Here is a 17,171-nt window from a genome sequence, read left to right as displayed (position 1 = left end):
GGGGTTGCTGGCGACCCCAGGCGTTCCTGGGCTTCCACCTCTGTCTCCACATGGCCCTCTCTGTGTGTCCCTGTGTCTCCTTTGCAAATTTCCCTCTTCTGATAAGGACACCAGTCATTGGACCTGGGCCTTGGCGGTGACACTAACTTCCCGTTCCAGCTCAGTTGCCAACATAATAACCACAGGCAGGTTAATTCGTCTTAACTCGATCACATTTGCAAAGACCCTATTTCCAAATAAAGTCACAATCACAGGTGCTGAGGGTTAGGACTTCAACTTGTATTTTGGGGGGACACAATTCGGCCCACAACAGGGTGGAGCCGGCATGTGTAATAAGCCCGGGAGCTTGCTGCACGTGGTCTTCCTGGACACCTGGGCTGGGTGTCTGAGTTCAACAGGTAGGGAGGGGCCGGGACCTGAAGGGCAGAAGGGGCTGCCACGGGGCAGGGGCTGCTGCTGGCACCAGCGGCAGGAGAGGGCTCTGGAGCGGAGCTCACTGTGGACGAGGAACTGGCCAGCGGCGTGGGAGCCCTGCCCACAGACCATGGCTGGTCACTCTGCTGACAGCAGGGAATGCTGGCTTGGGGACCGTCCTGCATACAGCCGGCTTTGAGCCTCAGTCTTCAAGAGGGGCCTCCTGTCTTGGTTCTTCTGGCCTCAGCACTGCAGTGGCCTGCAGTCTCAGGCCTGACAGGCTCGGGCAGGTCAGAGTGGTTCTTCCTGGGCTGGGGGAGCATTGGGCAGTGCACTGGCCGAGGGGGTCTGTGCAAGGGCTTTTGTCACTGCCAGTTCCGTCCCCAAGTGTGAAAGCTCTGTGGCCTTGAGCAAGAGCCGGGACCGCCCAGCCTCAGGTTCCTTACCTGCACAATGAAGGAGCTGGACCCGAGGCCCCCCACCTGGATCGGTGCCTGCAGACCCCTGGCTTGGAGGCTGCTGTTCAGACTCTGCCAGGGCATTGGACCATTTTGAAACCTGTCCTAGGCCTAAAACCTAAAGGACACCCCTGGCCTGATGAGCACAGGCCCTGAGCATAAACATTTCAGCTGCTCGGGCTTGTCTAGAGGTCAGGCAGGGGTTGCTCCTGGAGGGGCTGCTAAGCACTGCTGGCCCCTTGACAGACGGGGGTTTCTGGCATTTGCTCTTGTACACAGGGGTCGGCCACTATCCTGTTCAGGTTTTAAAAACATCAGGCCAAGTCTGGCATCTGGAACTCAAGAAGGAAATTAGATGATGACAAACTACTCACGGAACTGCCCCTCGCCAGAGAGATGGGTAAACTGAGGCACAGGGGTTGCTCATGAGCTGTGGCCACCTGCCAGTATGTGCATTGGACAAGGCTGTCCCTGCCCAAGCATGGTTCTGTTTGGAGACAGAGAGGCAAGTGCCTGGAGCTCAGGGCAAGGGCTGAGAGGCACCGGTCCTCCCAGGCTGGAGCCGATGGCACCTCCGCCAAGGCACTAGGAGGCTGGGAGCATGCTACCCTCTGTGCTCATAGGTTCATTTGTTTGATGAATTTGTCATCACTTGAAAGGCCTTGGTTTATACGCTAACTTCCTGTTCCAGTTCAGTTGCCAACATAACCACAGGCAGGTTAATTGCATGTCCATCAACACACCCCGGGACTGAGCGGAGCCCTCCCTCCCCACCACCGTGGCTGCAGATTCCTGCAGCCTGAGCGCACACTTCCCGCGGGCAGGTGCCATGCTGTGTGTGGGCACCAGCCCCGCAGGACACCCCCACCCTGGGCTCCAGGGCCGCCCATTCTCCTGTCCTTCCTGAGAAGTGGCCCAGGGACGGAAGGAGAGGCACCCTCAGTGTTTGCTGGAGAAAGTGAGAATAGGGACACTCTTCTTCCAGAGTCGCCGAGCAGTGTTCATCCAGAACGCAAGAGTGCTCCGGACCCAGCAGTTCTAATTCTGGGGGCTTCTCCTGTGATCGAGTCTCTCCAGGACCCCAAGATCCTGTGGAAGTAGGACAGTCACCGGAGCAAGTTCTGAGTGCTGAGGCTGGAATGGGGCTAAATGCCTGTGGAGGGCACGGGCCGGCAGAGGAGGGAGGGTAGGTGGTGGAGCACTATGTCCTCACGGACAGGAGTGAGGCGAACGCAGAGAGGGGCACAACAGAGCCTCAAGACACCGTGTCGCCTGGCAAAGGCCACGAGCAGAGCGGCACGTGCAGTGCGCGTGGCCCCGTGAGAACCAGCAGGCTGTCCGCACACACGTGCCCGTGTGTACCCCCGGGGAGACGGGAGGCGCCTGCACGGTTCTTTCACTCTATAATCCTTTATACCTTTTGCTTTTTTAAAAGTATTGTATTAGTTTCCTAGAGCTTCTGAAACAAATGTCTACAAACACAGTGACTTAAAACAACGAAAATTGATACTGTCACCATTCTGGAGGCCTGAAGTCTGAAATCGAGGTGTCGGCAGGGCCTCGCTCCGCGGAAGGCTCTGGGGGCCTCCCTCGTCTCCCCCAGCGTCTGGGCGCCCCAGCTGTGCCCGGACTTACAGCAGCACCACCCCGGTCTTTGCCACTGGCTTCTCCTCTGTGTGTCTGCGTCTCAAATCTCCCTCCACCTTTCTCTCACTAGATAGACACCGTCATTGGATTTAAGTCCCAACCTAAATCCGGGATGACCTCACCTGGAAGTGAGATGTAAACCAGAACCCGGAAGGGGTCTGGGAACCTGCAGCCCAGCACTCCTCTGTGAATGGGAGGGGATGACTGGCCCAGGCTAGTGACTGGACACCTAGGTGTCTGGACACCTGGCATCTAAACACATAGACACCTGAACACCTTGGCACCTGAACACATGGACACCTAGACACCTGGATGTCTGGATGCCTGGGCATCTAGACACATAGACACCTGAACACTTGGGCACCTGGACACCCAAACACCTGTACATCTGGATGCCTGGGCACCTGGCATCTAGACACACAGACACCCGAACACTTGGGCACCTGGACACCAGTCTGCCCCCCCATGCCCCTTTCCTCAGGCCCAGGCCACCCCGCTGGCCCTCAGGTGCAGGGTCATTCAGGGAGGGGAGAGGCGAGCGGCAAGAAAGAAGACAAATCAATGAGTGTTTGGGACTCAGAACTGAGTGGAACCGAGAGGATGGGGGTGCAGCTGTGACTGCCTGTCCCAGACTGGTGCCCTCGTACGCAGCCATGAAGCCAGCAGGGGGTGGTGTTTGGGGTCAGGCTGCCCTGGGCTCTGTCCACAGCCATGGGGCCTTGGACGAATGACATCTGTTCCTCATCTGCACAGCAGGGTAACAGTACCTCCCTGGGGCTGGCGGGAGGGCGTGGCAGATGGTCGTGGGGCCACCTGTCAACAGACAGGCCCTGGTGGCTACTCGTGGGGTTGAGCTGATTCGGTCAGCGTTGGGAGGGACAAGCAGGCAGCCTGTCCTTCCCTCTGAGGTCCCCGCCCTGGCCGGGTCTGCTCTGGCTGCAGGGCCCTGGGTGGTATTCCTTATGTGTAGCTGTGGAGACCGAGGTGACTGGGGGAAAGGGACAGTCCAGGGTCCACATGACCAAGGCTTCACGCGCTTCTCCATATGGGAAGTGGGGTCAGGCCCAAAGACTGCCAGGAGCACAAGGAGGGCAGGCAGAGCTGCTGAGGGTGAGCCGGCAGGCCAGGGCCCCAAGGCACAGAGGACAGCTCCGCTCCCTCCACCAGGCTGACCTGTGGCAACCTTGGGTGGGAGGCAGGGGACGGAGGGGTCCTCAGGCTCCCAGGGTGGCAAGAGCCTGTCAGCTGCTGCCTGGGACCTGCTGGACCCTTTGCAGCTCCCACTCCCCCAGCGCCTTCCAGCCCCCCAGTCCTTCTCATTAGGATGGGGTGGAGGGCTGGGAAGCTCAGGGGTCCGAGGCTCCCAGGGTGGCAAGAGCCTGTCAGCTGCTGCCTGGGACCTGCTGGACCCTTTGCAGCTCCCACTCCCCCAGCACCTTCCAGCCCCCCAGTCCTTCTCATTAGGATGGGGTGGAGGGCTGGGAAGCTCAGGGGTCCTGAGACTAGCAGCTGGCCCTTTCTGGGCTCAGTTTTTCATGCACAGAGTAAGCATTTGAGCTCTGGGGTCATGACCTACCTTTACAGGAACACTGGGAGCCAAACGAGAAAGGTCTAGTGGCACCAGCTTGCAGGGAGCTCGCGAGTCATGAGGGGTCTCATCAGGTTCCGCAGGGACTTGGGGAGGACAAGAAAAGACAGGCAGTGCGTCTCATGGCCCCCACCTTGGGCCTGGTGGAGCTTGGTGGCCTTTCTTTGCTGCCAGGTATGGGGGGCTGAGACCTCCTCTCACGTCCGGTCCTGCTCCCCATCTGTGCTGGCTTCAACGACCCTGTTTCATTCCCTCAGCTGCCCTCCGAGGGGGGCTCAGGTTAGTCCAATTTTCAGATGAGGCTCAGCAGGGTCTGGGGCTGCTCAGGGCCACCCATTGGCACAGGGTCAGACCAGAAGGAAGAGCAGCAGCTTGCAGGGGTCCCCGGGACCTCGAGCAGCCCCGAGCACAGACAGCCCCCGTCACACAGGCTCCTTCCTCTGACACTGGGGAAGTCGCCAAGCCTCAGGTCCTGCGGGGTGATGGGAGCCGGGTCTCTTAGTCCCTGGGACAAGGTTGACACCCCAGGGCCTGCCTCGCCTCCTTTCCTGCAAGCCCGGTCTCAGTGACAGTTGAGGGCTCCAAGCTCTCGCCTTTACTCCGTCTTTCTCTTGAGGCTCGTGTCCCCCTTTTCATAAACCTCCTCCTTCGAAGCAAACCCTCTCAGGTGTGGGCCCCAGAGCGAAGATCCTCAGGGCCTCCAAGAACCTCCTGGAGCCAGGGAAAGCCACCTCTGGATGAGAGCTCTGAAATGCCCAAGGGGGGCAGTAGGGTCCTGCAGGGGGTGGAAGGAGGGGCTGAGCCGGCCAGGACAGGGCTGACTAGGACAGGGCTGACTAGGACAGGGCTGAGCCAGCCAAGCTGATGGAACCAAGCAGCCTTCCCTGCATGGGACTTTGGGAGTCTGTGGTATTATGTGGCCATCACTGCCTGGCAGGAGACAGGGACAGGCCCATGAGAGTCCTACAGCCCATCTGCTGTGGCCCCACTTAGTGAGTTGTGTCTCCCAAAAAGCTATGTCCAAGTTCTGCCCCCCAATGCCTGTGAATGGGACCTTATTTGGAAAGGGTGTCTTTGCAGGAGTGATCAAGTTAAGGTGACGTCAGAATGGAAGAGGGGGCCCTGATCTGATGCCCAGTGTCCTCATCCGAGTGACGCTGAGCTGGATGCGATGGCTGCATGAAGTGAGTCCTCTTAGTGTCACTGAGCCATGCGCTCAGAAACAGTAAGAACGGTCAAAATGGCAAATTATACACACACACACACACACGCACACACACACACACCACCACAATTTTTTAAAATGACTAAATATAACTTTAGGAGCCTGAAGCTATGGGGGCGTAGACAGTGAGAGAAAGCACGCTTGGCTGCGTGGCGTTCTCAGCAGCCCCTGCTAGTGAGACCCCCACGCGCACGCACGGAGGGGCAGGCAGGCTGTCCTGAGTCAATGGCAGGTGCAGGTTTAATGGCTGGGTGTCTGGGTACATGAGGCCAGAGGGACTTGGATTCAACCCTTAAGTATTTGACTCAGTTTTCTCATCTGATGACATAAAACATTTAGAAAAGATATTAAAAAAAAGAGTGAGGCGGAGAGAAATCCGAGACCATCAGAAGATGGAGAGGCCTCTAGAACTGCGAGGAGATAAATCCCTGTTGTCTAAGCTGCCCAGTCGTGGACACTTGTTATGACAGCCCCAGGACACCGATGCCCTGACCTAGCCACAGGGAGTGCTACCTGCCAGGAGGACTGGCTGAGGACGAGAGAACAAGGGGGCACCCGAGCCCCTGGGTAACAGGGCAGGCTCTCAGGGCACTGAGGAAGCGCAGGGTCGCGGCCTCCTGCTGGGTCGGGAGTGCAGGCCAGAAGGGCCGTTCCAGGGAGGGGACCCCAGGGCTGCCGCCTGGTGCCACACACTGGGGGTGCGGGGGCGTCAGTCCTGTGCACTGGCACTTAGCTTGAGAGGGGTAGGGGAAGAGCGGGGACAATGGCCTGCACAGGTCACTGTGGTCTCCACGGTGCCAGATCCCAGGGCTGCTGCTTGGCCCTCCTCTTAGCTGACCCTGGGGATGGCTCCTTCCTGATGGAGCCTCTCGAGGTGTCCAGGACAGCATCCCCACTGGGGCCTTCCTGCCTCTCTGGTCCCCCCCCCCCTTTTCTCCCAAGGCTGCGTCCCGTCCCCTCTTGTCCGCACCGCTGTTTTCCATCCTGCACTCCGCCGCTGGCTCCAAGTCCTGGGCTCCACTCTGGGCAGGTTCCTCACTTGCTCCAGCAGGAACCAGCCACTGACACTCTCCCTCAGGCCAAGCAAATATCTACATCCAGCTTCTGACATCTAGAGACCCCCTTGGCACCCCATCCCAGGGAAGGGGCCCCACCTCTCCAGGCGCTCAGGCCGAAGCAGTGGTCAGGCACGACTCTGCTCTCCACACCGACACCAGCACCCACAGCAGAGCCCTGCAGTCCTCACCCTTCATGCAGAATCCAGCTCCGGCCCTTCCCGCCCACTCCACTCCCTCCCAGGCCCTCATCTCTTCCTGCCCCAGCTCACCCTGCTCAGCCACGGCCTCCTTCCAGCAGGGTGGCCATGGCCGTCCTTTCCATGCCCAAAGCCCTCCCTGGCCTCCTGCACCATGGTCTCAGAGCCAAAGTCTTCCTGGGGGCCTGTGAGGACCTCTGGAGTTCGGCCACCAGCCCCCATCCTCTGACTCCACCTCCCCTCCCCTCTCCCCTTCCTGCCCCATTGAAGGACCTCTGGCCTCCTTTCCCTCCTGGAAGCCCCAGAGCCTTTGTACCTGCCAGTCCCTCAGCCTGAAATGCCCCCCGTACCTGTATGACCTGCCCTTTCACCTCCTTCAGCACCATGCACAAATGTCACCTTGACCATCCCATTCATACCGCAATACCTTCCAGCCTCCACAACACCCACGCATGCCCTTGAGTGCGGTAACAGCTCATGGTCTGTCTCCCCACCCCACTACAATGTAAGCTCCAGGGTCTGGCTCCTTGCTGCGTCCCCAGCTCCCAGTGCACACATGCCAGGCCCACGCTGGGCCCCAGGTGCCTGTGTGCTGGCTGGACGAGAGGGTCAGCTGGCCCATGGGGAGGGCCCTTCCCTGAGAGTTGCTCCGTCCTCATCCGCAGGGTCGTAGGTGACTGGCCTGAGGTTGGGCCCTGTCTGGGAGCTGCAGCCAGGTCTCAGAGCCGTGAGCCTGCCTACTGGCCTGGGAAGTCTGCTGAGGCTGCTGACAGGGAGACTCCGCTCTGCTGGGTGGATTGCGTGCAGGAGGGAACGCCGCCCTTCTGTACAGACAGAAGCAAACAAGTAGACACTTAGGGGCCCAGGGGACCAAGATAAGCTTTCTGTCCAGCCACAGCCTCATCCTGAGGGCCTCCTCTGCTTACGCCAGTGGGTGGGCTTACTGAGCACAGCACAAAGTCCTGATGATTGGCACAAGAGTAGTCAAGTGACCAATGGAGCTGAGCCGGTCCAGGGGCAGGCCCCTCCCCCAGAGGACAGATTTATGACAAAGGCCACCGCAGTGCAGCAGGGAGAAGACAGACTTTTCATTCAGTGGTGCTGCGTCAGCTGGATACTGACAGATAAAAATGACCCTTGATCCCCATATCACATCATGTATGAAAATTAATTAAAAATAGATCATAGACCAAAATGTGAAAAATAAACCCCAAAGCATGTAGAATAAAACATAGGAGAATCTCGTCAAGACATTGTAGTCAGCAAAGATTTCTGACATAGGACACCAAAGGCCCTAGCCATAAGAGACTGGACTTCATTAAAATTGAGAATTTCAAGATACCATCAAGAGAGTGAAAATGTGAGACACAAACTGGGAGACCATGTTCACCCCATACATCAGTGTGTCTTGATGGACAGATGTAGAGATAACCAACCAAAGTCTTGTGAATATATCAAGAGCTTCTACAGATCAATAAAAAAAAAAGACCAAATTTTTAAATGGGCAACACACTTGAATAGGCACTTCACAGACCTGAAATAGCCAATATGCAGATGAAAACATGGTTAGCTTCATTAATCATCAGGGAAATAAACATTTAAACCACAATGAGATACCACTTCATACCCATCAGAAAGCTGCACTTAAACAGACCAACAACTCTAAATGCTGGTGAGGACATGGAACAGCTGGAGCTCTCACACACATCCTGTGGGAGTGCACAGCACACAGCAGTGTGACCACTTCTGGAAACCATTTGGCGGTTTCTACTAATTCCTATGTAATGGACCCAGTAATTCCACTCCTAGGTGGAATTAACCTGTGATGCTTAATTTTATATCAACTTGACTGAGCCACAGGATGCCCAGATATTTAGTCAAACGTTATGCTGGGAGTGTCTGTGAGGATGTTTCTGGATAAGGTGAATACTTGAACTGGTGGGTCAAGTAAAGCAGATTGCCCACCCACGAGCAGGTGGGCCCCACCCAATCAGTTGAAGAAAGACCTGTGTGGATCAAAAGGGCTGACCCTCCCAAGAGAAAGAGGGAATTTCCTCCTGACTGACTGCTTGAGCTGGAACATTGAACTGCCTCTGGACCTGAGCTGAAACATTGGATCTTCCTGGGTCTCAAGCCTGCTGGTGTTCAGCTGGAACTACACCATCAGCTCTCCTGGGTCTCCAGTTTGCCAACCAGAGATCTTGGGACTTCATGGCCTCCATAATTGCATGAGCCAATTCCTTATAATAAATCTCTCTCTATAGATATGCACATAGAATATAGGTACATCTCCTACTGGTTCTGTCTCTCTGGAGAACCCTGACTAATATGATACCCAAGACAAATAGAGGCTTATACTGAGGCTGGCCTGTGGCTCACTTGGGAGAGTGTGGTGCTGATAACACCAAGGCCATGGGTTCGGATCCCTATATAGGGATGGCCGGTTGGCTCACTTTGGAGAACTGGTGCTGACAACACCAAGTCAAGAGTTAAGATCCCCTTACCGGTCATCTTTAAAAAAAAAAAAATAGGGGCTTATATCACCAAAAGCCATGAATAAAATGTGTATAACAGCTTTACTCATTGTAGCTATGTATTAGTTTCCTTGGGCTGCTATAACAAAGTTCCACAAAGTGAGTGGTTTAAAACAATGCAAATTTGGGCCGGCCCGGTGGCGCACTCGGTAGAGTGCGGTGCTTGGGAGCGCGGCAGCGCTCCCGCTGAGGGTTCGGATCCCATATAGAGACCGGTCTGCTCACTGGTTGAGCGCAGTGCGGGCGTGACACCAAGGGTTGAGATCCCCTTGCCGGTCACGAAAAAAGACAAAAAGGAAAAACAAACAAACAAACAAACAAAAAAATGCAAATTTATTCCTGCATAGTTCTGGAGAGCAAAAGACTGAAATCAAGGTGCTGCTGGGGCTGGTTCCTTCTGGAAGCTCTGAGGGAGATTCTTTGCAGCCTCTCTCCCAGCTTCTGGTACCTGCAGCTAACCTTGCTGTCCCTTGGCTTGTGGCCGCATCACTCCAGGCTCTGCCTCTGTCTTCACATGGCCTTCCCCTAGGTGGGGGTGGGGGTGGGGGGTGGCAGTTAAAGACTGGAAGGCTGCAGGGGAAGGTCACGGATGCTGGTTCATACGGGTAAAATCATGTTGAGCTGTACACCAAAGACACGTGCATTTTAACTCATGAATGCCGCACCTTAAGTAAAACAGGAGCCCCAACCAGCCCACCAGGCTGGGCAGGTGCAATTTCAGCTTGGAGAAGGGTGGCAAGCCGGTGCTGATGGGGTTTGGGGAGAGCGTGGCTTGGTCTCAGGCACTTCACCCTACCTCTCTGAGCATCGGTTTCCCCATCTGTCAAAGGGGCATGTGAGCTGGTTTCCCTGTTGCCCTTTCCAGAGACAAACACTAATTTCTTCTTGAAACCAGTTTGAACTGCCCTCCAGATCCTACCAGGCATCAGCATAACTTAAGTCCTCCCTACCCACCTGTCCGCACAGGTCTTGGGATCCTCTTCCTTCCCTGACCGACTGGTGGCCGTGCCCCCACAGTGATGCCCCCTCTGCCCAACTCTGCCTGGCTCTGCCCAGAGAGTGGATAGTAACAATGACACGGCCCACCGGCCCCAGCTCCCTGGATCTTATCAGGGAGCGACTCACACCCCCACCTTCCGCTCGGGGTGGGAGACCTGCCCTGCGGGCCGGGGCCAGTGTGGCGTTCCTGGGTCATCGTAACAAAGGACCACACACTGGGCAGCTTAAAACAACAGAAGTTTATTCTCTCCCCATTCTGGAGGCCGGAATCTGAAATCCAGGGGTCAGCAGGAATATCCTCTCTCCGACGGCTCCAGGGGAGGATGCCTCCTGCCTCTTCCTGCTCCTGGTGGCCCCAGGCGTTTCTTGGCTCGTGGCCACGTCACTCTGGTGTCCACCATGTCTTCACATGGCCTTTCCCTCTTCCCTCCCAAATCTCCCTCTGCCTCTCTTACAGGGACACTTGTCATCGGATTTAGGGCCCCCCTAAATTGAGGGTGATCTTGTCCTTACCTCAATTATGTCTGCAAAGACTCTTTTTACCAATAAGGTTCGGTTCACGGGTTCTGGGTAGACACCTCTTTTGGGGGCCACTACAGTGGCATTCCCAGGATATCACAGATTGAGGATGGTGCTGCTTGTGGCCTTGTGGTTAGAAATGGGGATGTGGGATCTGAGAGCTGTGGGCAAGTCACCAGACACCCACGGGAGCAGCCTGGGCAGGGGCCGCGAGATGGAAAAGAGGTCGCAGCGTGAAGGGCCTGGCCCGGGCGGCCCCCGTGACCACGATGCATGTTTCTCCTATCAAGAAAGGAGCTGCTGGGAATGACAGCAGCGTGGGGCCCTCATCCACAGATGCTCTGGGCTGCTCCATGTTCCTGGGGGCTGCCCCGCATCTCTGGCCCGGGCGGCCCCCGTGACCACGATGCATGTTTCTCCTATCAAGAAAGGAGCTGCTGGGAATGACAGCAACGTGGGGCCCTCATCCACAGATGCTCTGGGCTGCTCCATGTTCCTGGGGGCTGCCCCGCATCCAACGTGGAGAGGGTGTTCCCCATCATTGCCTAGACGTGGGGACTCGCCCGCTCAGCCAGCCAGTACCTGGCAGAGCGGGGGTCTGGGCCAAGATCTGCCTGAGCCCCAGCCCTGCCAGCTCCTGAGACCAGGAACATTTGCCTACCTGGTGGTGGCAGTGGGAGCTCCTGGCCTGGGTCACCCTACGGCTTCCACTGAGCAGATGCAAGTGCAGCCCAGCTGGACACAATGAAGGGTCTCGTCCAAGTCAATGGGGTAGGCGGTTGGGGTGGGGCCCCTTGGAGGCGGAGTGGCCCCTTCAAAATGTGAAGAGCAGCCATGGGGGGTGGGGACCAGAGGAAGGTCATGGGAGTGCCCGGCAGGTCCCGTTCCTCTGGGGCCCAGGTCCCAGGGCAGCCTTGGGTGTCTGGTGTGGGCTCTGAGGGTGGCCTGGCAGTACGTGATTGGGGACGGGCCCAGGTGTGGGGGTGGCCCAGGCAGCCTGAGACAGTGGCGGCAGGCAGGTTTGCTTGGGCCTAGTGTCTCCATGATCCAGCGCGGGGAGGAGGGAGCAGACGCCTCATCTCCAGGCCCTCCCGGAGCTGTCTGCCTTTCTTCTCTGATTTTCCACCAAAACCTTTGAACTTTGGACCTCAGGTTTTATTAATGATGTAAATCACCCAACAGGAGGAAGAAACAGGAACTGGGCAGGGCAGGGAGGTCATCTGTAACCAAGAGGGTCATCTGTCTGCCCCCTTGCCCGTCCCCTCACCCTGTAGGGACAGACCCCACCCCCTTCTCTCCCAGGCACCCTCGCCTCCAGCTCAGCCCCTTCCCCACAGCCCCCACCCTCAGCCAGGTGAGGAAGGCGTAGCTGCGGGCAGGACAGCCTCTCCTGGGTGCGGATGGACGGAGCCAGAAGCGCCCCCTGCCCTGCCCCACTGCCATCTGCTTCGTGGCCGTGGCCGTGGGGGAGGACGCAGGAGTGGGCTCAGCCCAGGACAGGCCCCAACACTCAGAAAAAGTCCCCTCTTGGCTATTCAGGTATCTGGGTCAATTCTGGTTGTCCTGAATCAAGGGACACCAGCCACCCCTCGGAGGCTCGCCTATCAGAACCAAAATCCCACATTTCTCGGGGTTCGCAGTGCTGGGTAGTGCAGCAGCTAGAGCTCAGGCTTGGGTTGGTGGCCTGGGTTCAAATCTTCATTCCCCTTCTTCCTGCCTGGGTGACCGTGACCAGGAGCAGGGGACCTGGTGACGGAGCCTGGGTTTCCTATGTGTGCTGGGCTCAGAGCAGTCCCTTCTCTGGGCAGCTGCTGGGAGGGTCAGCCCTGTGAAGGGCCTGGAACTTCCTCTTGGTTAGCAGAAGGTGGGTGACGTGCCCCAAGGAGGACGCTGGCAGCCACTGGGCCCCGTTTTTCTCCCACCCCTCCCCCCTGCAGACCCCTTCTTTGATTCTGTGTTGGGGACTCTTTCCTGCTCCCGCCCCAAGTCTGAGGGTCCTAGACCCGTGCTGTCCACGCAGGACATCCCTAGCCTCCCACATCGTGTACACCGAGCCAGTGATCCCCCGGAGCCCCCAATGCCCCCACCGGGTTTCCAACCCGTGGCCCTGGATTCTGGGGCGGGGGAGGGGCAGAGCTGCCACCAGCCCCCAGAGCCACAGCACAGTGAACATTCGGCGAAAAGCCCCTGTCCTCAGAGCAAAGCAGCCCACGATGGGGTGGGCATGGCGAGGGATTCCTGCCCCACTCTCCCTCAGCCAGGCACCCTGGGGCGAGGCCATGGCGTGGGCACAGCTGCAGAGACGCAGGAATCTGAATGGGGTCCCAAGGGGAGCCTGGCCCTGCCTGGGGAACAGCTGTGTCTGGGGCTCCTCACCTGTGCTGTGTGCCACATGCTGGCCGACCAGTTCCCCTTCACGGCAGGGCCCGAATCGCTGTGCCCCATGTGACCCTTTTCCAAGGCCTCCGACACTCTGGGGGAGCCAGGTCTCAGCCTGGGGGACAGGGCTCTGCACGCCCCACCATGGCAGTGCCCAAAGCCTTTGGCCTTGTCATGGCATGTGTGTGGGCTGCCGGGCTACCTCCCCAGGGGTCACAGGTCTCCCGTGGGCAGGAATCCCTCCCAGCCAGGGTGGCTGCACTATGGGTGTTCTGGAGACAGCTGCTCGGTCACGGGCTGTGCCCCAGTGTTTGGGGAGCTGGAAGGACCTCTGGGAGCTGGTTTCCGTTTCCCCTTCATGCTCCGGCTGGGGAGCATGCACCCAGAGTCTAGCTGGTGGCTTTCAGGGGATCTGGAGGGTGTGGGGCCCCCTGAGGCACCCTGGAGCCTACAATCACTCAGGGGCCTGTGGGACACTCCTCAAGTCTCCCCGATAGCATGGCTGGGAGACAAGACCCACCTTATAGCAAGCCACGGACCTCTGGGCCTGGAGATTTGTTTGGGGTAGTATTTATTGTTTTGTTCTGTTTCTGATTACAAAATGAATACATTTCAAAAAGGACATTTGAGAAATACAAAAAATCATAATGAAGAGAATAAAACCCACCCACCATTCTATGACTCAGGTGTACTTCCTTGAGTCCCTGAGGCCACTGGACCAGGAAGAAGAGTGGGCAGTACAGGCGTGGTCTGGACCAGAGTCGCTGCAGCCTTGGGGTTCTCTGGGCCCCCCACTATCCTCGCCACCTGCACCGTTCACTAACAGTGTAGGTAGGACCCCACTTCCAAGCCCAGACCCTCTGCTGCCATTCAAGCTATCAGGCCTACAAACAACCCTCACCCACCTCTCCCTACCTCCACCTGCCCCTTCCCGCCTCCAGGAAGCCTTCCTTGACTGACTCACACCCCAACTGCTTTGAAATCAAGGTCCTCTAGCTTCTGGCCTCCTCCACATCCCCGCCAACCTCAGCCAAGGGTTGAGGTTCCAGGTCTCCAGTTGGGGCTGAGATTGGGGCGGGGCAGATGGACGCTGTATTAGTCCGTTTCTGTTGCTTCTAACATAAACACCTGAAACAGGTGATTTGCAAGAAAATGAAACTTATTGCTTACACTTTCAGAGGCTGGGAAGTCCAAAGTCCAGGGAACACATCTGGTAAGGGTCTTCCCTGGCAGTAATGCAGGGTCTCACATGGCACAGTGGCAGAGCAGAGAGAGAGCTGACCTTCTCAGCTGGCTCCTTTTAAAGCCATCAGAACCACACCCGTGACCACCATTAATCTATCCACTTACTACTCGGTGAATGGATCAGTGCGTTCACTAGGCATGGTCCTCACGATCTAATCACCTCTTCCAGGCCCCACCTTTCAATTACTATAATAGGATTTCCCACCCTCTTAATGGTCACAGTTGGGATTAAGCTTCTAATAAACTTGGGGGACACAATTTGATTCATATCAGATGCCCAGGGTGGGGGCCTCTTCCTCTGGATGACCAAGAACTCCGGGAAGTGCAGAACACAGTGCAGGAGCCAGAGCAGGACCGGGCAGTTGTCTCCATGCTGGGCTTCTGCTGACAGCTGGGCCGGGGGGTGGGAGAGGGAATCTGTGGCAAGGCTGGGTCTATCTCAGTTAGCCGCACCAGGATCCCCTCAACCAGGCCACCTGTCATCTCCCCCAAAGGCTGCAGTCATTTTAAGAGGGGGGAAAAAAAAACCACCAAAAAACTGGGTTTAACCAAGCTGTTTCAAACCTTGGGACTGGAACTGATTCCCACCCTTCTCCAGCATGCCCCTGGGCTCCAAGGCACCAGGCGCATAGCTGGGGAAAAGACTGCTTCCAACGCTCGTTGAAGGGTTAACTGAGGCCGAAAAGCAGCCCTGAAGCTGCTCTTCTTCTGAAGCCTGCTGATCGCTGGTCGGTCCCGTGGTCACCACGGGGTGTGGGTGCAGACAAAGCCATGTTCATTGGAGCCCTGGGCCTGATGACAGTGGCACAAGGACCCTATTCTCTGTGTCCCCAGCTGCATCCCCTCCCCCAGCGAGCCTGACATCAGAGGCGCTGGGTCAGACATCCCGGGAGCTCCCACCCCCATCCCAGGGCATAGGCTCAGCTGCTGGGGCACAGGAAAATTCACAAGGGGGTCTGCCTTTGGGGAGCCGGCAGGGGGTGGGACAGGTTCTGCCTGAATGGTACAGACCACGGCGTGTTGGCTCATCCTGTCTTAAGTGGGAAGCTGTCTGCATTTTTACAACTGATTTTTGAACCTGTAAGTGGAGGTTCACACGCAGCCTGTTAAATGTCACCTTGCTTGTTTCAGTCCAACCTGACCTCTTGGAGCCTGGCTTCCATACTCTTGTGGTAGATGAGCAGGTCCCCCCGCTGCAGCGACGGTGACCTGCCCGACTGTGCTGTGCTCCGTGCCTCTGAGAAACAGGCCAGTGGGTGGAGGGGGCTGCCCAGGGAGAACAGAGCCTGGTGCACCCTTCTGTGGGTGCTGTGGTCCCAAATACCCAGTGGCTGGTCATGAGGCACACGTTTTTCTGCTCTTGTTCTACAAGGTGGAAGTAGGAACAGGTGAAGTGGGCCCCATTCATGAGTCTTGACCCAAAGGCCACCCCCCCCTCCTCCTGGCTTTGCAGAAGCAACCAGGGCCCAAGTACTCAGGCCCTGGGTTAGAAGGAGGGGAAGTTATTCACTCTAGGTCTGTTTGCTCATCTGTAAAATGGGCCTGATTGCCATGTCCACCGTGTCCCAGGCTGCCTGCAGGGGGAGTGGCACGCAGGGGCCCGTGTGGTCAGGTAGGCCAGAGAAGTGGAGTTGGCCAAAGCCTCGCCCTCTGTGGACTCCTCCGGGCCCCCAACCAGGGCTCTGTCCATCCCTCTTGAGCACGTAGGTTCTGGAGATGGCCGCTTCCTTTCCCCAACAGCCCCCACAGGGGCGCCCCCATCCCTCTATGAGCAGCACATTCCTTGGCCCTCACTTATTGATGGCCCGGTCCTTGGCTCCAGCTATGTACCCCAGCACGACACGTGTGACAAGACCGAAGCCTGGAGCGTCTCGGCGGCGCGTGGCCGGGGACCTCCGCGGCCGAGTTTCACCCCGGGGGTGGGGGAGAGGGGAGGCGAAGTGCGCCCCGCGTCCGTCAGTGTCGCGCCCCATCCCCGGCCCCGGCGTGACCTTCCCCGCGGCGCGGACAAAGGCCGGTAGAGAGTTTGAGGGACAGTTAAATTTTAAAGCTGACTGTTAAGTCAGTCTGGAATTTATGGAAGGAGAATGGACCTAAGGAACTGAGATAGTTATAAGAGAGCTGAAGCTATGGACCATTCAATGCGATCAAAAACAAAAATCAGGAAGTAAAACAATATGTAAAAAGCAGAGTGACTAGGGGACTGAGTTACCCCTTGAGTTCGAAGAACAATAAAGATGTGGTGAAAAATAAAAAAAAACAGAAAAGAACACTTTATGGGGTACTTCTGTGACCTACTTTATCAGTAGGCCAGTCTCGCTCAGAGAAAATAAGGTCAGGTAACTTGCCAGAGGAAGGGATGGCTAAACTGGATTGAAGGAGAAATTATCAGAGTACAAAGAGCAGGGAGGTCAGGGAATTGAGGATCAACGTGTTTTTTTGGTGGGCTACCGAAACATAAAAAGTCATGCCAAAAAAAAAAAAAAAAAAAAAAATCATAAAGAGAATAACTAGGTAGCCAAAGATTTGATTTGAGAGAAAAATGAGTGGAATACCTGTAATGACATCAATGAGGGTGTGTCAAGGTAACATGTCCAAATGGCCTTTGCTTCAAAATTGCTTTAAGGAAGAATGATCTTAAACTGGCTTTAGAATAATAAGACTGGTCCCTTTTATCACCCTGAGATATGTATAAGAAATTTGAATTAATGAATTTCCTAAAACCAAATAGCCATTTAATCTGGCTTATCAAAAAATCCCATCTCCAAAAAAAAGACTTTTTTTAAAATTTATACATTTCTTCTGTTCCCTCCCTCCAGTTTTTATCTCCCTATTCATGTTAAGGATGATATTAATTTCATTTTCACATCAGAAATATGTGTTCACTTTTATATGACTAATCATGGTG

Source organism: Galeopterus variegatus, unplaced genomic scaffold (genome assembly GCF_000696425.1).
Source record: "Galeopterus variegatus unplaced genomic scaffold, G_variegatus-3.0.2 Scaffold446, whole genome shotgun sequence".
Classification (NCBI taxonomy): domain Eukaryota; kingdom Metazoa; phylum Chordata; class Mammalia; order Dermoptera; family Cynocephalidae; genus Galeopterus; species Galeopterus variegatus.
This window is presented reverse-complemented; position numbering follows the sequence as displayed.